The sequence below is a fragment of the Sorex araneus genome, chromosome 4 (genome assembly GCF_027595985.1).
Source record: "Sorex araneus isolate mSorAra2 chromosome 4, mSorAra2.pri, whole genome shotgun sequence".
NCBI classification, from domain to species: Eukaryota; Metazoa; Chordata; class Mammalia; order Eulipotyphla; family Soricidae; genus Sorex; species Sorex araneus.
The window spans coordinates 86,917,969-86,943,543 of NC_073305.1; positions in this window are offsets into that span (position 1 = coordinate 86,917,969).

Below are 25,575 nucleotides of genomic sequence, written 5' to 3' on the forward strand. Positions count from 1 at the left end.
AACTACTTTAAAAAAACTTTTGTAAGGGGACACCCTGCCACAGAGGCAGGGTGGGGTGGTGGGGGATGGGGTGGGGGTGATTCGAGGCATTCTGGAACACTGGTGGAGGAGAATGGGCACTGGGAGAGGGATGGGTAAATGATGACTATATGACTGAAATGCAAACACGAAAGTTCATAAGTTTGAAACTACCTCACGGTGACTCACTAATAAAATATTAAAGAAAAAAAACTTTTGTAAATCACTGTTAAAGAAGACAATTTCCTTTCTTTTCTAGAACACCTACTCTGAAACATATGTCAACAACAGATTTAAGCATATAAGAACATACTCTATAACACACATGTGTTTGGTCTGTCTTAAGGGAATAATGCCAGTTAAAATAGGAATTATAGGGCCAGAGAGATAGTACAGTGGGTATGGCATTTGCCTTCCACACAGATGACGTGGGTTCGATCCCCGGCATCCCATATGGTCCCCCAAGCACCGCCAGGAGTAATTCCTGAGCGCAAAGCCAGGAGTAACCCCTGAGCATCACTGGGTGTGACCCAAAAGCAATATATATATATATATATATATATATATATATATATATATATACACATATGTATGTATATGTATATACATATATATGTGTGTGTATTATAGAAACTATTTTTCTTTCTTAATTTTTGCTTTTTGGGCCACAGTAGGTGGTACAAGGCTTATTTCCAGCTCTGCACACAGGGATCACTCCTGGTGGGATTCAGGGGACCATGTAGTGCCAGGGATGGAAGCCTGGTTGTCTGCCTTACCTACTGTATTATCATTCTGGCCCTATAGAAATTTTCAACCAAATTTTCACAGTAATGAAGTTATGTCCATCTAATTGCAATAATTATTCATATAATAAGATCCCAAGCTTCTGGGGGGTAAGATGGGAGGATAAAAATCACAGACTCCAGCTCCACTGACTTTCAGTGGAAACATTACAGAGTCAAGGTAGAATGCATGTGTGTGTGTGTGTGTGTGTGTGTGTATACATGGTGTGTGTGTGTGTGTGTGTTTGTGTGTGTTAGTTTTTGGCACACCCAGCTGTGCTCCAGGCTTCTTTCTGGCTCCACACACAGAAATCACTCCTGGCAGGCTCACGGGACCAGATGGGGCTTCGGGGACTGAACTCAGGCTGGCCGCATTCAAGGCAAGCAAACTGTCCACAGGTTTCTATCCAACAAAGGGTTGCCTGAGTCTGACTAACCCCCAAACACTGAGTTAATAAGGATCCTTCTCAGTCCTTCCAGTCCAAATCAGGATGTCCATTGCTATTTGCAGACCACAAGAAAGCAAGAGAGAAGGAACAGAGAGATTGCTAGAAAGATATCATATAAAGAAGTAAAAATTAGTTTCCTAAGTCCTTGAGCCAGAAATAATGGATTCCAGTCTAAGACATGCAGTATACTCTGGAGGACCCCATTTATGAGGTACCAAACAACCCATTGAAAGTTTGAACTCAGCAACAGACAAGCTAGGTGCAAATTCTAGTTCTGCCACCTGCTGTCTATTGTCTTTATAGAATTTATTTCACTCTACAAGGCTTAATCTATTGATTTGTGAAATGAAAATAGCAGTTCCTTTCTTAAATATTTATGACTGGGATTTTGCAAATTTTAATTGGCTAGTACTGAGGAAATAGGTAGCCACTATTGCCATTACTGTTTTTGATCATTGCACACATTCCTTGCCAGATTCTCAGGGTTAAAGGAGAGAAATATAATCTTGCATGGAGATAGAGACAGGCAAATAATCATGTACTGATGGTAGGGGAGTGAAAGGGAGGAATGGGGGCATAGAAGCTCATAGGAGGTACATAAGCCAGTCTGAGAAGTAAGAACTTCGACTGGGAAACTAAAGGATGGTAAGTATGATACACACAGAGTATCTAACAGAGAGAAAGACATTTCTATACCTTGGACATGTTCACTATCACTATCATCCCGTTGATCCTCGATTTGCTCGAGCGGGCCCAGTAATGTCTCCATTCATCCTAGCCCTGAGATTTTAGCAGACTCTTTTTTACTCATCCTTCCCAATGGTACCATATTAGAGGCTCTTTCAGGGTCAGGAGACTGAGACCCATCATTGTTACTGTATTTGGCATATGAATATGCCACGGAGAGCTTGCCAGGCTCCCCCGTGTGGGGAGGAAAACTCTTGGTAGCTTGCCGGGTTCTCTGAGAAAGAACTAGGCTATAAGATGTCACTTCCAGGAATTTGGTTTTGTAGTTGATGGGATTACATTTAGTTAAGAAAAATTAATTAAGAAGGTACAAAGCAAAGAAATCAGAATATGTCAGTATCTGGGGGAAACCATATAATCAATATATAGTAATGTCTAAATGGAAATATTGATGAGGTAGTAAGGCTATGAGTAACAAGTGATTTTAAATGCAGATTAAAAATTTATTTGGGGGATCTGCCTTAGGATTGTTCAGTAGGTTTGGGTAAGTCTTTTGGATGCAGTCACTGAACTTGGCTCTTCAAATTCCAATGGTGACTAACACCCATCTAGGTGTCAGGGCTCCGGCAGGGATGACCATCCAAAATCCCCTTCTGCTTTAACAGGAGGCAATCTCAAGCATGAAAGAGAAGCAGATGACTTCTCACCTCTCATCTCTGACCCTATGTTCTCTTGAGTGACGAGCAAGGCTTCAGGAAGACTGACATTTGCTGCATCCCGACAGATTAGCCACCCATCATGAGGTGAAGCAATCCAAGGCCAGTGAAAAGGACAGTCCCTGTATCTGCCCCCCCTCCACCCCAGGCAATGGTACAAGGGTATTCACTAGGACCCTAGGAAATCTAAACCTTTGAGATCTGCAAAAATAAGTGCCTCAAAAATTCACATGGAAGGCCCATGTGTTGAAGGGGATTCTTTTTGAAGTCTCCAAGATTCCTATGTTAAAACCAAATCCCCAGCACAACGGCTTCTGCAGGGACGGTCTTTGCAAGGTGCTGGGTCTTTAGCACAGAGCCTTGAAGAGTGACTTTAATGAACAGGACCCGAAGAGCTCCTCATGATCTACCCTGTGACATTACAGCAAGATGGTCACCCAGAAGGTCACACTCCGCAACTCTGGACCTGTGGACACCTCAATCCCAAACCATGGCCTCCATCGTTAAGAGAAGTGAAGGCTGACGGCTTCACCCACCCGGGGATGGTATTTTGCTGGAGAAGCCTGAAGGGGCAAAGTCGAGCAGCCACAAGAAGAGTGACACGATCGTGTCCTTAACACAGGCAGCGTTAGAGCTCCAAAAATCACATTTCATTTGTGATGTGGGTGTTCATGTTTAGCAGGAAGTGGGAGTCGGACCTCTGTAACGAAGAGCTGCTTGAGTTTATAAGGTGGTCGGAAGTGAGGAGGAAAAGGAAGCCCAGGAGTCCTGAGACAGGAGCAACAGGAGGAAGCAGGGCTTTCCAAGGTGTGGCGTGGACTCAGCTCTGGGACTCAGGGCGGAATTCTCCACGCCGTCTTGCTGAGAGTGGACGCCCACATCCTGCTTGAAGCAAGACCTGTGTTCAGGCCGATGTCACTCCCAGACCACAGTGGAACACAGACTGCTACTCTCTGAGTCGGAAAGAACATGTCTTCTGTTTTTGTTGTGTTTTTGTTGGGGTGGTTTTGGGGGGCACACCCAGCAGTGTTCAGGGCATGTTCCTCGCTCTGTGTTCACTCCTACAGGACTCAGAGAACCATATGGAGTGTCGGGGACCGAACCCGGGGTGGATGCATGCAAGACAAGAGCCTTGATCTTTTGTATTTTCTCTGGCCCCACGTTTCTGTCTTATCATGGTTTTACCAATCCTCAACTTTTTGCAATCAATGAGAATGCCTTAGCCCAGAATAAGCATGGACCATCCCCATGGCAAACTTAATGTCCAACTCAAATTAAAGCAGCTGTGTTGAATGGTTCTGCTGAAACAATCTCCACCCCCACCCCACCCCCATCGACAGTATAGTAAACTATAGAATTATGCAGCTCATGATCACCTACATTTATCTGGTCTACACAGCAAAAGTGTATCACAAAGGAAAAAAAATCTTTTAAAGGATAGCATTGTTTTCACATCAAGTCAGATAAGTAAGGTCACAATATGAACTGCTCTAAAATACAAATTTATGGCCACATGCTTAAATAACAGGCATGACATACAGTTGGACATGGGATACATGGGATACAGCTGCAACAGTTGACAAACTGTGGTTCAACTCCAGGGTGTACCGGGATGGCTGCATTGAGAGCTGAAATGAGAATTCTGTGCATGTGACAACAGATGACCATCTAAAAAATATTTGCTAGAATATTGAATAACATAAAGCCATCTGTCCGTTCTCCCCAGGCTGGTATTATTTAAATGTTTGAACTGCAATAATCGTAAGCAACTGAGAACCAGAGTGAGGGCGCCCCATGACCCCGACACTATTGGCCAGAGTTCCCCAGTAGTCCAGACCACAAAGTCACCATTTCTCTGATCACTAATGCCTTGTTCCAGAAAATGGGAAGTCGCTACTAAAGACACCCCAAAAATGCCCAGCATTTTCCAAATCCTGTGCAGTACATTGATCTCCCGATTCTCGTAACACTTTGTCGACTGGTTCTCTAAAGTTAAACCTGGGACATATGAAAGGCTGGAGAATGATGCAGATTCATGAGCATCATTCCTGCCCAATGTCTTAAAAGGAAAGATGTAGCAAACTAACGAGTGTGGCAGAGGCAGGCTGAACCTCGGAGCACCATCTGCAGTTGCCATAGCAACCCCAGAGCCCAGGCCCTCACATTAACCAAATAGCCCAGGTTGGTCAAAAATGAACAAGAATGGCCTCCAGGTTCCCTGAGCACTGCCTAGGAGTCCATGTGAAAAATGAAAAACAAAAGCTGGCTTAAGGACTGGCCCTGGCATTTCACCCATCTGTCCAATACTTTAATCCAAATAAGAACATTTAAAAATCCTCATGGCAGAGAGTCTCTTGCCCACATGCCTGGCTGTCTTCCCCAGGGCCCCTCGGATGGGATGGACTCCAGCTTCCCTTCCCACCCTGAGCAGAACCCTGGCGGCTGAAGACCTCAGGAGCCTAGCCACATCCATGCTCAAGGCCCCTCTTCACATGTTCGGACGAGCCTCACGCATGAAGGTATTGGCAGAGAAACCCAAGTGTGTGGGACCCAGGACTGAGACCTCCAAGCCTGCTCGGATCGGGACTGGGCCTCTTCCGCCCAGATTTCCCGCTTTCCAGTAGCTAGGTGGACACACCCAGGGACTGCCCCCGGCCGCTGTGTAATCCTGTCAACGGCCAACATTCAGAGACTTAAAAGCAAGCTCCCAGAAGTGCACAGCCACAAAGCACTACTTCTCCCTCTGGGAGAAACTGACAATCTACCGAGAGTTTCCTGCCCACATGGGAGAGTCTCGAAAACTCCCATTCATATGCCAAAACCAGTAACAAGCTGGGTCTCATTCCCCTGACCCTGAAAGAATCTCCAATGCAGTATCATTGGGAAGGACGAGTAGAGAGAGGCTTCTAAAATCTCAGGGCCAGGACAAATAAAGACGCTACTGACACCACTCGAGAAGTTTGACTATCAACGAAATGATGACAAATCCTCATGCCTTTAAGAAGGTGATGACAGATAACAGAGAAGATGGGGCAATTGTCTGCAGTCACCATGTAAGAGTTCAGATATCTAGAGGCAGAAAGGAGCAAAAAAGACCTTGGGTGGAAAGTGTGTAATGTAAATTGGAAGAATGAATAGATAAGGATAAAAATCCCCAAGGCCAGAGCAATAATACAGAAGTTAAGGCACTTGCCTTGCTTGTGACTGATTCCAGCAGCCCACATGGTCCCCAGAGCACTGCCAGGAGTGACTCCTGCGTTCAGAGCTAGAAGTAGCACTGAACTTTTCCAGGTGTAGCCCCAAAACTAAAAATAGCCTAGGTTTTTAAATTAATTTAATTTAAAAAGGAAAACAATGAAGTCCCTGCGTCATGCTCTCCAAACTGCAAATACATCATACACCTGTATCTAAGAGACATGTACTGGCCCAAAGCTAGCACCATCTCCACTCCTGGGCCATGTTAAACAAGTTCAAGTTAAGTGACCAGAGAGAGTACCACAGGCAGGGCACCAGCGGATTGATCCCTAGCACCCCTTATGGTCCCCTGAGCACTGCCAGAAATGATCCCTGAGCACAGAGCCAGGAGTGAGTCCTGAGCACCAGCAGGTGTGCCCCCTCCAATGTTCAAGTAAAATCACAAAATACAGGTCACAGGCAGGACCCCACTGCTCAATCTCCAAGTCCGTGTTTACTAGTTTGCATGTAGCCGGAAGTCTTTCTTCCCCTTTCACTCAAAACAACAAGCACATGTTGGAGATTTGGGGGAGATTTGGGGGTAAGGTGTGGCTCTATTTGCTACTTCTTATCCTTTTGGTAGAGAACATCTCTTCCAGGGCCCACCATCAGCGCAGAGTTGGTTCTCAGGATTGTCAGGTGACCCCCTGTGGCCCACAATCCCACCCTCTCCAAAGGCCTAGGCTTGGTCAACACAGGGCCAGATGGTGCACGTGGATAATGTTCAATGGAGCACCATCTGTGGATTGTACAATGCCCCCTTTGGAGGGAGGGGAGTGCTAAGAAGAGGGTGTGCTGGAGGGGAGGCCAGGCACGTGAATGTCTAGGGAAAAGTCCTAAGTCTTCTGTCTCGTCATAAAGCTCCAGGCCCAGCCTTGCTCCTGTTCACTGCAGATGTGAGCACCGCAAGTGAACTTCTCCCTCTCCTGGTTTGTATTTGCATGAAATGAGTCATCATGAAAAATTCCCTCCAGCTGCCAGAAGCTGCTGTCCCGTTCTTCCTCAAGCCTGCCTTTTGGCTCTGGGGAGTGGTAGCAGAACACAGCTCCTGCCGGCCCTTTGCTCACCTCCGCCTGTCCCAATGGTGTGCCAGAGATGGGCAGATTGCAGGGGAGGCATTTCCTTGATGATTTCATCACTCATCTTCAAACCAGCAACTCAGACTGGTGGACACCCCCCTCAATCACGTCCACCTGGCATGATTCAGCATCTCCGTTCAAAGTCCCGGATGGATAGAATGTAAGAAAAAGGCCAACTTGATTCTCAAACACTCAGAGTGCACGTTCTCGATGAAACACACTCAGAGCTGCTTGATGCAGGTCATGGCTTTGCACAGGTCTCCCAGGGTTCCAGATCAGCGGGTCTGGAGGTTTGATTTTCTTTGGATCTGTTGGCTCCGGGCCCTGAGAGCTCAGAGCAATCGAGGGACCGGGGTCAGAGGTGGGAATGGGAACACTGAGGGCCCTCAGGGTTGGAGGGAACAGTGACCCCAGTGAACTCTAGCTCCACCCTAGCACTAGATCAAGGAGCCCCTCAGGCCCTCATCTATTTCCAAAACAGAAGCAGCTACTGCATGACATGGGTCGGAAGTCAACAGAAGACCCAACTTAGCAGGAACCAAACAAGTACTTTTATGGACAAGAGCGCTCCCAGCAAATGAACCATAGGGAACATGGAAGACCGAGTCTCCTCGGCTATGTGATCTGTCCCTGGTGTCTCTGTACACGGTGTCCTCCTTTGTACCTCAGGGCTCACACGAACACCTACTCCCCCCGCCCTCGCCGGGCGGGACAGTTCACACAGCAATTAAAGCAAGTGATGTGCCAGTGGTGGGCCGTGGTTCTATCCTGAACACAGCATATGATCCTGCCCAAAACACAGGGAGAGACAGGGCTAGGAGCAAGCCCTGAGCAGAGTTGGGGCCAAGAGCACCCAAAACAACCAAAATAATACTAATAAATAAAAGACTGTCTTCCTTGGGTAGGTGTCTCTTGAACAATCAGTCACTGTAAAGCCTGGAATCACTTCTGCATGCCACAAGAGGAAGATTTTATTTTACAGTGGTATAATTAAAAGTAACTATAACATTTAAAAAATTTTTTTTTTAATTTTTCAGGGTTTGCCCACCTGGTAATGATGATTTTCTATTATCAGCTTACAATCAAAATCCCAGGGCATGTTCAAAATCCTTGAGCATGTTAGATTATATTTATCCCATAGTTCATAATCAAAATAATAATGAAAACTTTGCAAGATCTTTGTATGTTCAAGCAATTCATAAGAACTTCATATGCATATGCATTTACTCCTCACATAACCAGTATAAAATTCTATTGCCAACCTCATCTTATAGATGAGAAAAAATATGAGGAAATTTAGTCCCCTAGCCAATCAATGGCATAGTTAATACTTCACCCTAAACTTGAGGGGATTTTTTGTTTTTGTTTTTGGGGCCACACCTGGCATTCTCAGGGATTACTCCTTGATCTGTAATCAGGTATCACTCCTGGAAGGCTGGGGGTACCATAAGGGATGCTTGGGATAGAACCTTGGTTGGCTGCATACAAAGCAAGTGCCCTACCCTCTGTACTATCTCTCCAGCCACTGAAACTTGAGTTTTTAAAAATTACTAGTCTCTACCATTATGGAAAACAGTATGGAGATTTGTTAGAAAATTGAAAGTAGAAATATCATATGATGAAATTCAGGAGCAAAGTAGCACTAATATAAAGAGATATTCACATCTCTATATTTATTTCATAATAATTCATAATAGCCAAGACTTGTAAACAAACTAAATGCTCATGACAGATGACTGAAAAAAGAAAACCTAGTGTATACAATTAAGTATTCAAAGAATACTGATCAAATATCTTTAAAAAAGATGAAATTCTACTATTTACAAAAACATGAATGCATGTACAGCATATTTTACTTAGTGAATAAGTCACTATACATTTTCTTTCTGTACCATAAAACAGAAACAAAATGAAACAAAGCAAAAGCTTTGACTAAGAACAAAATAGTGATTACTAGTAGGGACCAGAGAAAGGCACTAAATCAGGTAAAATGAATCAATGTAGGGTAAAGAATGTAAACTAGACTTTGGTGGTAAATGTTTTACCAGATGTTTATAATTGTGTATGCCTGATACCTATATAATGTTGTTAACAATATTACTTCAATTAAGAATTAATTTATACTTAAAAGGAAAAATAACTATCTGGAAAAACAATCAATAATAGAGTATTCATTATTTGAATTATTGTCTAGTTTAAGCTTGGGGTCACATACACACACACACACACATACCAAAAAAAAAAAACCCACCCCCCCGCCCCCCAGCCCCCCACCCAGCCTGTGTAGCTGATCAATTTCACTTTACTTTCTCTTTACTTTGATTACATACAAACAAAAAACTCACTATTGTTGTTTGGAGTTTCCCCCCACAGAGTCAGACCTGCTGGAAAGGAAGCATTTGATAATTTGTTTTCCATTGCTGAGAATGAAGAGATATGAAGTCGTGTTGCCACAGTAGCGGCCTCGAGGTTCTAAATTTCTGTATTTTAGTATTTTAATGACTAAGTCCAGAGGGCTTTCTGCCAGAGGTTGCATCATTGCTAGCTCGTACCTCTCTGCTACTTTATATTCCACATATGAGTGCAATCTTTCTGTGTCTGTCTCTTTCTTTCTGACTCATTTCACTCAACATGATACTTTCCATGTTGATCCACTTATATGCAAATTTCATGACTCCATGCTTTCTAACAGCTGCATAGTATTCCATTGTATAGATGTGCCAAAGTTTTTTTAGTCAGTCATCTGTTCTCGGGCATTCGGTTTTTTTCCAGATCCTGGCTTCAATACTACTTTAAACTTTTCAAACATCAAGTATAAAATTACATATACTTAATCTAATACCAAAATCTAATTTCAACCACATCTGATGATAATAAACACTAAAAGGGAAAATATACAAAAATATTAACAGAATTATTATATCTTTAAGAGTTATTGGGGTAATGAGTGAGCTGATAGCATTTAATATTTTTTCCACAGATTCCAGTTTATCTTCAGTATGCATGAAAGTTCTACTTGTTTGGGGTCATGAGGGTTACCACCTCAGCAATTCCCGGGGCTCATGTGGTACCAAGAACGGAACTCAGAGACTTGCACATCCTAGGCACGTGTTCTACCATTTGGGCTATCTCACTGGCCCAGAGTGAGAAGAGTACGCAGAAGAGCATCTGAAAGTCAATGAGCCTCTGAGGAGTTGTCCAATCCCAAGGTCTGGGAATTTAAAAGTTGGCTTCTGAGAACACAATGACGTGGGAGCATTTCTCTCTTTTGCCCTTGCAGACCCTCTTCTCTGTACTCTTTCCCACCCACCTCCCATGTTCATCTCTTCACTCTTTAAGTGTCCTTGGCATATCAAGCTCTTTGAAAGGTTAGCCAGCACCATGTTGTTTCATTAAGCATCACATTGAGAGCTCCAGGGTCTGGAGTGATAGCACAGCGGGTAGGGTTTTTGCCTTGCACGAGGCCGACCCAGGTTCGATTTCCAGCATCCCATATGGTTCCCTGAGCACCACCGGGATGATTCCTGAGTGCAGAGCCAGGAGTAACCCCTATGCATTGCCAGGTGTGACCCAAAAAGCAAAAAAAAAAAAGAGAGAGAGACAGAGAGAGAGGGCTCCAGGGATAAGCAATGCTGGGCAAAGAAATGTTATCACTGATATTTGGTTATTTCATGCAGCAACAGCCATGCCTTGCAGACTTTTGGATTCAGCCTCCCTGAATGCAAACACAGCCTAGGCTTTGGCATCTGGGATCTTTAATCATTCCCTCTCCTTTCCCTTGGGGATGCCAGAAGAGTTCACTCCTGACATATTCTGTCAGTCTCCAGGTCTTGATCCTGAAAAGACTCTTCAAATATGGAGTGAATCTCATTAAAGAAAAATGAACTTTGTTAACTATTAATTTCTGTGCCACTCTCAGTCCCTGTTATAGCATCAGTCCTAAGGTCCCCAAAGTTTCACTGATTTGCAATGACACAAGAATAAGAAAGATGGAATGTGGCTTTCCAAGAGGGCTCTCAGCATCTCAAAAACTAGTTTTTATTATGAAAGTGCGTTTTCTGGTGACCAGAAATGCTACAGAAAAACCACAGCCTCTGCATCCTGGCAGCCTTTGAGCAAATCTAGAGGGCATACAAAAAAGTAATTTAGTGCATCAGATGTGAAAAGAAGAATGATTTCCTCCTGGGCACAGCTATCATGGATCCTCTGCAGAATCCGCCATCAAAGACCTCGAAGAACAAAGCTAAAGTTATATCAACTTTCACAAGATGTCCTTAAACTTCAAAAAAAAACTGTGTTTTGTTTTGACCATTTTTCTTGAAATTCCATTTCCTTAGAAAAAGGATCCTATGAAAGCCTACACTGAATCTATATACTAACATTCAAAGGTTATTAATAAGCTATAATTGGCATTTTATATTATAGTCCTATCATACTGTGCTACGTTAGCAACATTTGATCTTCCTGCTGGTGAATAAAAACTAAACCACCTCTTCCCTTAATAACTAATAATTATTAATTTTATAGGTAGCTTTATAAATATTTTAATAATTTCATAGATACTTTATTGATTAATATGATTAGATATCTTTCCTCTTGATTCAGGACTTGATTGCCTGAAATTAATTAGACATCCTTTGATAACAAAGAGTTATCAAAGAGTCTTCTTAGATTATATTTAGTAGATAGAAAATTCTGGGCTGGCCTTTTGGAAAACAATATGGACGATTCTCAAAAAATTAGAGGTTGAGCTCCCATTTGACCCAGCAATACCACTGCTGGGACTATATCCCAGAAAAGTCAAAAAGTATAGTCGAAATGACATCTGCACTTATATGTTCATCGCAGCACTGTTTACAATAGCCAGAATCTGGAAAAAACCCGAGTGCCCTAGAACAGATGACTGGTTGAAGAAACTCTGGTACATCTATACAATGGAATACTACGCAGCTGTTAGAAAAAATGAGGTCATGACGTTTGCATATAAGTGGATCAGCATGGAAAGTTTCATGCTAAGTGAAATGAGTCAGAAAGAGAGAGACAGACATAGAAAGATTGCACTCATCTGTGGAGCACAGAATAATAGACTATAAGACTAACACCCAAGATTAGTAGAAATAAGTACCAGGAGGTTGTCTCCATGGCTTGGAGGCTGGTCTCTCATTCTGGGCAACTCAGAGAAGGGAACACCAAGTAAAATGTGGTCGGAGGTCATGCGGGGGAAGGCCGATGCCTGCCTAATATAGACTAGAGACTGAACACAATGGCCACTCAACACCTTTATTGCAAACCACAACACCTAATCAGAGAGAGAGATCAAAAGGGAATACCCTGCCATAGTGGCAGTGTGGGGTGGGGGGAGACAGGACTGGGGAGGGTGGGAGAGATGCTGGGTTTACTGGTGGTAGAGAATGGGCACTGGTGAAGGGATGTGTTCTTGAACTTTGTATGGGGGAAACATGAGCACAAAAATGTAGAAATCTGTAACTATACCCTCACGTTGATTCACTAATTAAAAATAAATAATTTATTAAAAAAAAGAAAGAAAAAAAAAGAAAATTCTGGGCTGGAGCAATAGCACAGTGGTAGGGCATTCGCCTTGCATGCTGCTGATCTGGGTTTGATTCCTCTGTCTCTCTCGTAGAGCCCGGCAAGCTACAGAGAGTATTGGCAGAGCCTGGCAAGCTACCCGTGACGTATTTGATATGCCAAAAACAGTAACAACAAATCTCACAATGGAGATGTTACTGGTGTCCGCTTGAGCAAATTGATGAGCAATGAGATGACAGTGACAGTGACAGAAAATTTTATGAAACATTGTTTCATATACTCTTACTTAAGGCCTATTTTATACCCTTAAATATATCAATCTTAATTCCTCTTAAATATATCAATCTTAATTCCTCTTATTTTAATGCCTTGCAGTGACTTTCTCACAGTATTATACATTAGAAAATAATAAATTGAAAATGAGAAATCATGGATTAGCAGAACTGCAAGCTTGTGTAGTTCATATTAAGTAGAATAGATTGTGGAAGGGCCAGGATTTCGACCCATATGTCTGACTCCAATAGCCCTGAAGGACTTAGAATTTGGTTATAAAGCATAAACATGGATAGTATCATATCGTGTTGACTGAAATGAGCCAAAAGGAGAGGAACAGATAGAGAATAACAGGATACATTTGTGGTATATAAAAAATATATAATAGAAGGCTAATATCAAAGGCCAGGGAAAATAAGGGCTAGGAGAACTGGTTAATGGTTGGAATCTACCACGTGTATCTACATAACAGAAGTTAAGTAAGATAAAAAAGGGACCAGTATGACAATAATATTTGGAAATGATCACGCTGGACAAGAACTGAGTGTTAAAAGTAGGTAAAGGGATATACACAATAACCTCTCAGCCTCTGTATTGCAAACCACAACAAAAGGAGAGAGAGAGAGAGAGAGAAGTGCCTGCCATAAAGGCAGGCTAGGAGTAGCGGGTGCTGAGAGGGTAACTGGGGACACTGGTGCTTGGAAATGTACACTGGTGGAAGGATGGGTGTTGGAACACTTATGACTGAAACCTAAACATGAGCATCTTGTAAGTTTCTGTCTCACAGTGATTTAGTAAGAAAAATCTTGGGGAAAAGAATGACAGAATGCTCTAGGGGAAGGCATACACATGTACATAAATGTCAAAATTGTTTTTAAAAAATAAGTTTACAGGGGCTGAAGTGATAGCACAGCGGGTAAGGCATTTGCCTTGCACACGGCCCACCCGGGTTCGATTCCAAGCATCCCATATGGTCCCCTGTGCACCACCAGGAGTAATTCCTGAGTGTGTGATCCAGGAGTAACTCCTGTGCATCACCGGGTGTGACTCAAAAAGCAAAAAAATAATAATAATAAGTTTACATACAACATGTGTCCTTGGCTGGACTATCAGGTAGGAGCTAATTTGTAAATGTCTCCAACATTTTTTCTGGTTTTTTTTTTCCAGCTTAACTAAAGAGGTGAAGAACCTATACAAAGAAAACTACAAAAGACTACTCCAAGAAATAAAAGAGGACACCAGAAAATGGAGACACATCCCGTGCTTATGGATTAGGAGGATTAACATTGTCAAAATTGCTATATTCCCCATATCATCATACAGATTCAATGCAGTTCCTACAATGACATTTTTCAAAGAAATAGATCAACACTCCTGAAATTCATATGGAACAATGAACTCCCAAGAATAGCTAAAGCAATCCTTGGGAAAATGAAGACGGAGGCATCAGTTCCCCAACTTCAAACTATACTACAAAGTGGTTTAAAACAGCATGGGTATTGCAGTGAAGACAGACCCACATATCAACTGAATAGATTTAGGTACCCTGACACTGACCCTCAAATATATGATCACTTAATCTTTAATAAAGGAGAAAGAACTATGAAGTAGAGCAAGGAAAACCTCTTCAACAAGTGGTGCTGGGAAATCTGTGCAGCTACATGCAAATAACAAAAAAAAAAAAAATGAACTCAGACCTCTCTCTAACACCAGGCACAAAAGTCAGATTTAAATGGATTAAAGACCTCAATATCAGATCTGAATCCATGAGGTACATGAGGGAAAATGTAAGCAAAACCTTCCATGACAATGAAGCTAAAGGCATCTTCAGAAAAAACACCACTGACCAGGCAAGTTGAAGCAAAGATAAACAAATGGGACTAAACTAAACTCAGAAGATTTTGAACCTCAAAAGAAATAGTAACCAAGGTACAAAGATAGGCCAAAACAACAATGAAATGTCATTTTACACCACAGAGACTGGCACACATCAAAAAGAACAAGAACCACCAGTGCTGGTGAGGATACTGAGAGAAAGGGACTCTCCATAGTTGGTGGGAATGCTGACTGGTCCAGCCTTTTTTGGAAAACAATATGGGAATTCCTCAAAAACCTAGAAATAGAGCTTCCATATGACCCAGCAATACCACTTCTGGGATATATCCTAAGAACCCCAAAACACAATGCAGAAATGCCATCTTCATTTCTATGTTCATTGCAGCACTATTCACAATAGCCAGAATCTGGAAACAAACCAAGTGTCCAAGAACAGATGATTGGATAAAGAATCTATGGTACATCTACACAATGGAATACTACACAGCCACCAGAAAAAAAATGAAGTTATGAAAAATGCTTATATTAATGGATACAGAGAGTATTATGTTGAGTGAAATGAACCAAAGGAAGAGGGACAGTCATAGAATGACTGCACTCATTTGTTGGATACAAAAAAAACAGTATGTTGGGAGGACCCATTCAGGTTGAAAGATGCGTGCCGAAAGTAGACTATAGACCGAACATGATGGCCACTCCATAACTGTACTGCAAACTACAACACCCAAAATGAGAGAGAACAAAAGGGAATGCCCTGCCTTAGAGGCAGGGTGGGGTGGTGGGGGATGGGTGGGCATGGTGGGAGGGATACTGGGAGTATTGGTGGAGGAGAATGGGCACTGGTGGAGGGATGGGTAAATGATCATTGTATGACTGAAATGCAAACATGAAAGCTCATAAGTTTAACTGTAACTCACAGTGATCCACTAATAATAAAAAAAAAACAGTATGAGACTAATACTCAAGGACAGCAGAAACAAGGCCCAGGAAGACTGGTCCACAGTTGAAAGCTTGCCACAAGTGAGGTGGGGGAGAGCAGTTAGGATAGAAAAGGGACCACTAAAATAATGGTAGTTGGAAATGATCACTCTAGATAAGAACTAAGTGCTGAAAGAAGGTAAATGGACAAACATGATAACCTTGCAGTACCTATAGTGCAAACCATAATGCAAAAAAAGATATACAGAGAGAGAGAGAGAGAGAAAGAGAGAGAGAGAGAGAGAAGAATCGTGCCCACCATAGAGGCAGGCTGAGGTTGGGGGACTAGGAGGGAAACTGAGGACATAATTTTAAAAAAAAATTAGAAAGAGAGATAACACCAAAAAAATTTTTTTAAGTTTATGCACAATATGTGTCTTTGGTTGAACTATGAGGTAGGAGATAATTTTTAAATCTTTCCAAGATTTTTCCTGGTTAAGAACAAGGATCTCAGGGACCAAAGATAGTATAGCACTTGCCTGACACACAGCCCATTTGATCCCTAGTATGTCATAAGTTCCACTGGGGATCCCAAGGAGCCATCTCTGAGCACGGAGACAGGTCTGGTGCAAACAACAACCCAAAATCCCAAAGAAGGACAACAACCAAGGCTAAAGAACAAGAGTGTGTAGTCAGAGATTCTGTTTAGTTTTAGCCTCCAGTTTTTGATCTGATGAAAGAACAGCTGTGTAGATGTGTAGATGTGTGGATGTGTGGAGGTGTGGAGGTGGAAGCTCTATAGGGAAGGAACCCCATGACAAACATCAAAGTACCAAAAATGGATAGTTTCCGATGTTTGCAACTGTAACCCATTTTATAGTATAAACCATCATTATTTCAACAAGAAAAATTTAAGAAAACTATTAAGAAAATGTAAATATCTTTAGAGACCTTTACAAAAATCTGAGAGAAAAATGATGACAAATATGAAAACAAAAAAAATTGGACATGCAAGAAAATAGATGTGAAACTTAGATAACTAACCTCTGAACAAAATTTCTTTTTTGTGTATTGGCAGGGAAAGGGGGAATCTCTAAAGCAGTTCTCAGAGGCTCTGGGGCACCCTTCATCAGTTCTCAGGTGGGGGTTCAATGTGAGAGTCCAAAGATGAAATAAACTGTGAGGAGAAGGATCTGTCAATATAAAAGTCCTGAGAAAGGGGCCATGACTACTGGAAAAGAATGAGAGAAAGGGGATCTGGACAAGCATAGATTGAACTCACTGTACATAACAGAAGAACATCACAGGACTCAATGAATAATTGAATAAGAGAAAGAAGCAAATGATAAAAGACAATGAAGAGATTTTGGATCTCACTGATCTAGAAACAATTGTTCAAGGAAAAAATGGAATCAATTGAATTAACAGCACAGGGAAGTTTAGTTTACAATAAGGATAAATGTTCAAAGCAGTTGCAACATTTCATCTGCATATGTTTTGTTAAAACAGATATTCCAGGAAGTTTTAAGAAGACTGATTGAATTAACAACTTGATTTATTTTCATTTTTCATTTTCTATGTCTATGAGTCTTAATGTCATGTCTACATGCTATTCAAACCTACAAATGAAAAATTAAAATATCAGCCTATCTAGTCCTAAGAGGATTTGAATAAGAAGTGCAGTCGGTTTGACAACAAGAAGGTGAAATATTCTAATAATTTGAATTTTCTTACTTGCTTTAAATGTGCTATTTTTTTATGGACACATACAATACGAAGCAATCTGTTTAGACTGACAGCTCATGACCAGCTAAGCTAGCTCCTTCCTATATATTCTGTAATGCATAAATTTTGAACTCCTTTAGGAATTTGAACTCCTTATTCTGGTTAAATGCTACTACAATTATGTTGATTAAAAATAAGAATACAATATATTTGTGACTGTCAAAAATAATATTTGCACCATCTCTTTCAATATTTAAAATAATTTTAGGTATAACCATTATTGTTCTTGCTGTCTTAAAGGCAATAAAATTAAAACTTAGTATTAAGTAACTTGACCAAGGTCGCATAGGCATCAGACAATGGAATTAATCCCATTGCACTTATTGCAATGCTCTCCTATTAATGTGGGAAGTCCTTAACTGTGATTCCAACAATGGTTCCTCTAAAACTAATATGTGCTTCTTTCAATTATTTCAGTAAAGAATATATAGAAAGGAGTTTACTGGACAGATAGATGGATGAAATGGATGGTTAGATGATAAATTGGTGAACAAAAAGAGGAGGAACGAAAGAAATGAATTATGGAATGTCAGTGGGCAATATGTTTCTGCTGATATCTAAACTCCGAACAAAACAACTTTAAACCCTTTTCTTTGTTTTCATTTGTTTGTGCATTTTGGGGCCACACCAAGGGGTACTCGGAGGTTATTCCTGACTCTGCATTTAGGAATTACTCCAGGCAGAGGACCGTATGGGACGGCAAGGATGGAACCCAGGTTGGCTGTGTGCAAGGCAATCACCCTGTCCGCTGTACTATCTCTCTGACCACATCTCTAGTTCCTTTTCTATATATACACTAGGTTTCCTGCTGAAGTATCTCTTCTGGCAATCAGTATAAAGTCAGATGAGTGAATTTCACATTTGGTCAAATGGTTCTCAACCATTTCCTTGATGACTGTCTATTCATCATGTTTAGTAAATGTTGTGTTTAGCCCACATCGGACCCTACCTCCCTATCTCTCGCTTTCAAGTTAACCTCACCACGTTTGATTCCCCTGCTTTATGTAACTGATCATATACCGAAGGAAAGCTAAAACCACGTGGCTTCAGCAGGACCCACAGAGACATATAAAACATATAGTTATTTTTGAAGCGATAATGGTTCATATTCAGCCTTTTCACACAGGAAGAATATCTTAAAATGACAAAAAATAAAACAAGGGGCCAGAGAGATAGTACATCAGGCAGACTTGCCTTGACCATGGTTGACCTAGGTTTGATCCCCAGAATCCTATATTTTTTCCCAGCTCTGCCATGAGTGATCCCTGATCTGGCACAGAGCCAGAAGTAATCCGTGAGCACCACCAGATGAGACCCCAAAACCAAATAAATAAAAGATCAGATAACAAACCATATATACTTTTTATAATGCTAAGAACTATGACTGAATAAGGTTAAATCTAATCAAGATAGATTAAAATTAATTCATGTATATAGATACATATAAGTATATACAAACAACACATATATTAAGTACATGCTTATAAATAATCATACCACTCAGGTTGAACAAAAAGAAGAAAATTCAAGAAGCTAGATAGTACAATGAAGAATAAGATTGGGCTGAACTTAACTATAGTATACACAGAAGTTTATTGATAGTGTTACACACCCAATAAACACACTCATTATCTAGTATTATAATGCAATATGAATTCCATAACACTTTTAAAGAAGCAAAATCTTTTTAAAAAATTGGGATCATCCTTACTAAAATTTGATGGCATTGAAGAAAGTACTTTTGTATCCACATATATTTTAGATCTTTTATAAGAAGCGATTCACCTAGAGGTCATACACAGCATAGAATACATTACCAGCACACACCCCTCAAAATCAGGGTTAACTTATCTGGGGTAACTTAGCCATAAAACCCAATCCCGGGGCTGGAGTGATAGCACAGCAGGTAGGGCATTTGCCTTGCATGAGGCTGACCCGGGTTCGATTCCCAGCATCCTATCTGGTGCCCCAGCACCACCAGCGGTAATTCCTAAGTGCAGAGTCAGGAGTAACCCCTGTGCATCGCTGGGTGTGACCCAAAAAGCAGAAAAAAAATCCCCTAAAGTCTTGTTGGTGCCATCTGATTCTCCTCCACCTGTGGCTAATTTGACACAAGCTGAAATAATTAGACTCTCCTGGAACTTGTCTGGAAACTTATGCCTGCTGAGAGGATCTAAGAATTTATGGATTTGGAAGAACCGGAAAGACAGAGAAACAGAAAAGGAACTCACAGAATGAAGAAAGACTTCATTCAAGCAAGGAGAAAGTGAGAGAGAGAGAGAGAGAGAGAGAAATGACAAATACCAGACTATTACACTCAGATGTAGATATAGAATTTATATATATGACTTTTAATTATTTAAGCGGGCACCAGTAACGTCTCTTGCCCGCTCGAACAAATCGATGAGCAATGGGATGACAGTGACAGTGACTTTTAATTATATATGACTTATATATAACTTTTATATATTTATATATAAATATATATCTTTATATATTATATATATTATATGGGCTAGAGCTATAGCACAGCGGTATTTGCCTTGCACACAGCCGACCCGGGTTCGATTCCTCCGTCCCTCTCGGAAAGCCCGGCAAGCTAACGAGAGTATCTCACCCACACAGCAGAGCCTGGCAAGCTACCCGTGGCATATTGGATATGCCAAAAACAGTAACAACAAGTCTCACAATGGAGACGTTACTGGTGCCTGCTAGAGCAAATTGATGAACAAAGGGACAACAGTGCTATAGTGCTATATGTATATATATGTATATATATATATATATATATATATATATATACACACACACACACATACAGTTAGGGTTCGGTGTTGATAATTTCCCCCTCCGAATCCGCACAAAGCGCTCAGCCTGTAATGCAATAAACAAGCGGGTTTATTACGAGCCAGCTGGGGTCAAGCTTCTAGGCACAAAGGCCCAAGCAAGACCCTGAACTAGGGAAAAGCCGCAAATTTTATAGTCAGTGCTTACATCTGCTCACATCCCAACCCACAAGTATGAATTTTAACAAAAGCATGGGTAAAAATGTAAGTTTCATGATTCAGAAGAAAACATACTTTCAAATAGTACAAACAAGCAGTTACAGATAGGTAATCTAGACATGTTTTCAGAACATTCTGGCAGCTACCCACCCTGCTTGTGTCTGGGTGGCTTTTATAGACAGCGCATAGCGGTTATGAAAGTATTTGCCAAGGCCGTTTTCAGTCCAAACGACCTTCCCTCAAAGATGGCCCGGGGGAGAAGCTGGGCTTTAAGAAAACAAAAAGGTTTAAGTGAAACAGGACGTGGAGCAGGAACCAGGCATGATGGAGTCACTCCTGTCCCACACTGTGTCTATATATATATATATATATATGTATATATATATACACTATAATACAATATAGAATTCTCATAGGCAGGCGGCTATAAGAAACATCTGCCAGGGGAGCGACTGGGGGAGAGCCCTGGTGGCTCTCCTTGTCTGCCGCCCCCAGGTTCGAGGGGTCGGTCCTGGGCCACTCGCCCAGATGGAGCGGCCCAGGCCGTGGGGCAGATGGAGGAGGAAACAAGGGCCAAGCCGGTTGATTGATCAGTTTCCATTTATTCCATTCTCTCCACGCGCCTGTTCCAGTTTTTTTGAGCTCCCCATTTCTCCTCTCTCCTCTCTCTCACCCAGCACTCTTCCTCCCTAGCTCCTCATTCCTCATTCCCGCTCTCAGGATTCTCCTCTTCACTAGTCTCTCCCTACTTGTCTCTCTCCACCTTACCCTCTTGGCTACACACAGTCTGGTAGCAAAATCAACATAAGAAAGCCCTTCCTGAGGGCCCACCAGGTTCAAAGGAAACACCACCTAGGGGCATTCCAAAGCCCTTCCTGAGGGCCCACAGGCAAAATACCTCTTAAGGTGTTTTTCTCCTTTCCTCAGTCCAAAAACTCCATCAACATCTTCATACTAGCTATTTTTGTATGGACACAGTAAGAGATAATTTGAGGCTTGTAGGGCAGCTCTCCTGGCAACATCTTGCCACAGACTCAGACTACAGTGCTCAGGCCAGATTAATCATTCCTAACCCTATCAGGGTCCAAATCTAGTTATTTCTTTTTGGATCATGACAGCATTTGTCCATGACAAAACTCTTAACCTATACTTAAGCATTAGGCGCTTTGGCCAGGCCCATCTCGCTGCCAGGGTAGCACACAACTCACAGCTTGTCCTGGGTCCGACCCGTCCCTCATCAGGACCCTGCTTTTGGGGGTGCTAGGAAGTAAGGGCACCTGAAGCTTAGGTCAAGAGAACAGATGCCCAGGAGGAAAATATCATGTAGAGTCAAATGACTCCCAGGTTACAAAACCATAGCATTTGCTACAGTCTTCCTGTGCCCATACAAAAAGGACATTGCTCTGAATAAACTATGCAAAGGACTCAAGGAGAAGAGAAAAAACAATATTTACAAGTTAACAGAACACAAAGAAAGAAGTTACAAATAAACACAGAGGAATAGGAGCACTGTGATGGGAGTAACCCAATTTTAACCTAAACTACCTGAGGTTATGTTATCCTACATCTCCCCCTTTTTCTTTTTACAAAAACACAAAATTTGAAAATAAGGAACAATTCCAAATCACAACACAATTCCAAATCACAATACAGTCTTATTAGTTGTAATAAGGTTTCAGTCCAACCCTGGGCCCAGAGCAGTGCTTGTAGTAAAGCGTCCAATTGCCCTGCACTGTCCAGGGGTGATGAGAGTCACCAATGATAAGAGTCATTTAATCCTGTCCTGAAGAAACAAAGTGTCTGGATCAAAATCAATCATTCCTTTGTGACTATAAGGGACCCAGTAGCCATGCTCTGCCTCTTGTTTCTTCAGTTCCTGACATGTATCTTTGAACTAAACGTTCAGAAGGAATATTTGACTTGCTGTTTTTGTTTTCTGAGCCCCCCCAGCAGTGCTCAGGGAGCTTCTTCTGGGGCTTGTTGCTCAGGGGACTCTATGGTTCTGGGGATTGGACCCTGTTCTCCTGCATACAAAGATTGGGCTCTTGCCCTTTGACTTAGCAACTTAGCTCCCTGGCCCTAACTTTCATTTTATTGAAGTCATAGGAGAGAGGGTTCCAGTGTGTGTTTGTACATTCTGACATATGGTCCCATTAAAGGTCTACATCACGGAAGAGCCTGGCAAGCTCCCCGTGACATATTCAATATGCCAAATAGAGTAACAATAACAGGTCTCATTCCCCTGACCCTGAAAGAAGCCTCCAATTGTTGGGAAATATGAGTAAGGAGAGGCTGCTAAAATCTCAGGGCTGGGACGAATGGAGATGTTACTGGTGCCTGCTCGAGCAAATCAATGAACAATGGGATGATAGTGATACAGTGACAGAATATAGAACTCAGATATAGGAGAACAACCAGAAATGGAAATATATTATCTCAAAGAGGGGATGTCCAGATTAACTTGCCCCTTGAACATAGAACTTGAGAACAGGAAATGAAAGAAACCAAGAGACTAATACGAAGATAGGTGCAAGGTAATCAGAGTTAACGTTCAGGGGCCTCAACCACATCAGTAATGTAGAGATGAGGTATACGTATATATCTAAACTACAGAGACAACAATACTGTTATAATAAAATTTAACTATGAAAATCAAGTGTAAAAATGTGCTTTGCAAAGAAGCAGATGGAGGGTGGGAGAGAAGCTGAGGACGTTGGTTGAGAGAAGGCAACACTAGTGGTGGGATTGGTGCCGGGGAAGTGCATACCTGAAACCCAGCTAAGAATAACTATGTACGTCATAGTGCCCTAATAGCTTATAGATAAATAAATAATTTTTAAACACTTTTTAAAAAAATTTTTATTTTATTGAATCACCGTGAGATAGTTACAAGCTTTCATGTTTGGGTTATAATCTCACAATGATCAAACACTCATCCCTCCACCAGTGCACATTCCCCGCCACCAATATCCTCGGTATATCCCCTCCCTTTCCCACCCTCCCCCTGCCTCCATGGCAGACAATATTCCCCATCTCTCTCTCTATTTTTGGGCATTATGGCTTGCAACACAGACACTGAGAGGTCATCATGTTTGTTCCATTATCTACTTTTGGCACACATCTCCCATCCCAACTGGTTCCTGCAGCCATCATATTCTTAGTGATTCCTTATCTATTCCATCTGCCTTCTCCCCTCTGCTCATGAAGCAGGCTTCCAGCTATGGGGCTTGGAATCAGCTTAACCAAAGAGGTGAAGGACCTATACAAGGAAAATTACAAAACACTCTTAAGGTAACTGTTTTCCTTATGTTACATGAAGACTATGAGATTGAGAATCAATCATATATGAAACCCATCTCAGTATTTCTACTGGTCAACTGAATAACTTTGGACCAGTTACTGAAACCTACAAAATCTTGGTTTTTTTTTCCTTCTGATATTTGAATAATAGTATGCTATAAGATTACTGTTGAAATGAAATAAAAACAAATGCATGGATAAATATGAGGACTCTAGTTTGGTGATCTTATTATATTATTGAAATTTATCAGCACCTACTATATCATAGGCCATTATTTTTTATGCTGTAATTATTCTCTCAAATGTAAAGATAATTGCAGTATGGATAATAATGTTTATCATCATTTCTAATCCTTCAGGATATTTTGGAATCAAAGAAAATGGCGCTGCTGTGTATTGAATTTACCCTATTTCTGGTTCACAGCACAGCCCTCACCTAATACCTTCTTTATTGTCTAAAGGTGAAAAACCAATTAGCAGCTTATTCCAAGATATTAAGCTATATTATTCCCTTTTAAATATGCTCTCTGGTTGTCTCAAGATATTCACTTCAAAATAGCTGAAAATAAGTTATTGTCCCTAACGTAGTAGTAGCCCCGTTTAGTGTGGTTTGGTTTGCTTGTTTAATTTTAGAACCTAACTTTTCAGTGACATCCGCTGCTACTTGAAACCACTCCAGTTTTTTTTTTTGACCCTGATTTCTCAAGGTCCCAGATGAAGTCAGCATTACCAAGGGAAGGTCATGGGTAAAACAAATTTGCATTTTGCCTGCTAACTACCAGGATCAAGTTCAAAATTAATTTTTTTGAAACAAAATGGAAAGTTTTCTGACCCACTTTAAATCAGTGTTTCAGTAAAAAGCTAGTGAGAAACTTACCTTTAAAAAAGTTCCATTTCCATGAGGCCAGCAGATATTACTCAAAGAAGACATTGACAAACTCTGAGCTGTGCTTGATTGTGGAGAGTGTGGATTTTCATGTGAGGATCAGGGAAACACTGAAAAACTGCGGTTGTGTTAGATGACGTGATGGATGCAATGTTATGTCATGTGTCTTCCTCCTTTCAGGGCTCGGTCTCTGACTGCTTCCAGGCATCGGCTCAAGGCTTTGTCACTGGAAAAGATGTGAAAGAATTTTTCTAGATGCATTTTCCAAAGGCATTTTGAACTAATGGAAGTCATCAAGGATAACATGCCTTCCAATCAAATGCTTCACCCAAATACAATAATGATTATTTGATGTTCTTTTAATCAAGCAGATTACTTAAAAAAAATACTCAAAAAGCTTTGTGATATTATTCTATGAGATAAAAGTAGCCTGATAAAAACTGGGTATAATAAGCAAAAGAAAATGAAAAGGAAGGAAGGAAGGAAGGAAGGAAGGAAGGAAGGAAGGAAGGAAGGAAGGAAGGAAGGAAGGAAGGAAGGAAGGAAGGAAGGAAGGAAGGAAGGACTATTGAGAGATCATCTTCATCAGAAGAGAAATCCAGTAACTATTAAATCTAGTATGAATGCCTCCTGCCGCCAAGATGTGATCCCGGGGGCTGCACATGTGTGCGGCCTCTCCGCAGCTGCATGAGCTTGACTCCAGACGCCAGCTAAATTTTTCGGCATGGGCAGCTCCTCGCAGAATGTCTCCAAACTGAGAACTAAGCCGCGGCCTCATGCCCGCCCAGGAGGGGAAAGGTATTTCTCTCTCTCGCCTCTTCCTTGCCGGGAGTTAAGGGCGTGGTGACCTCCATATTATGACGACCACAGATGGGGTTTACAAGCTTGCAATGATCCAATATCTGGAAGAAATATCCCTGGACTTAGTTGCTAAAGTACAGAAATCCAAAAGCGCACAGCCACGGTAGCGACCTCATATCTCTTCACAACAGGTCTGACTACTGGGGTACTCCTAACAATAATAGTGAGGTTTGTGTTGAAATATTGAATATAGCCA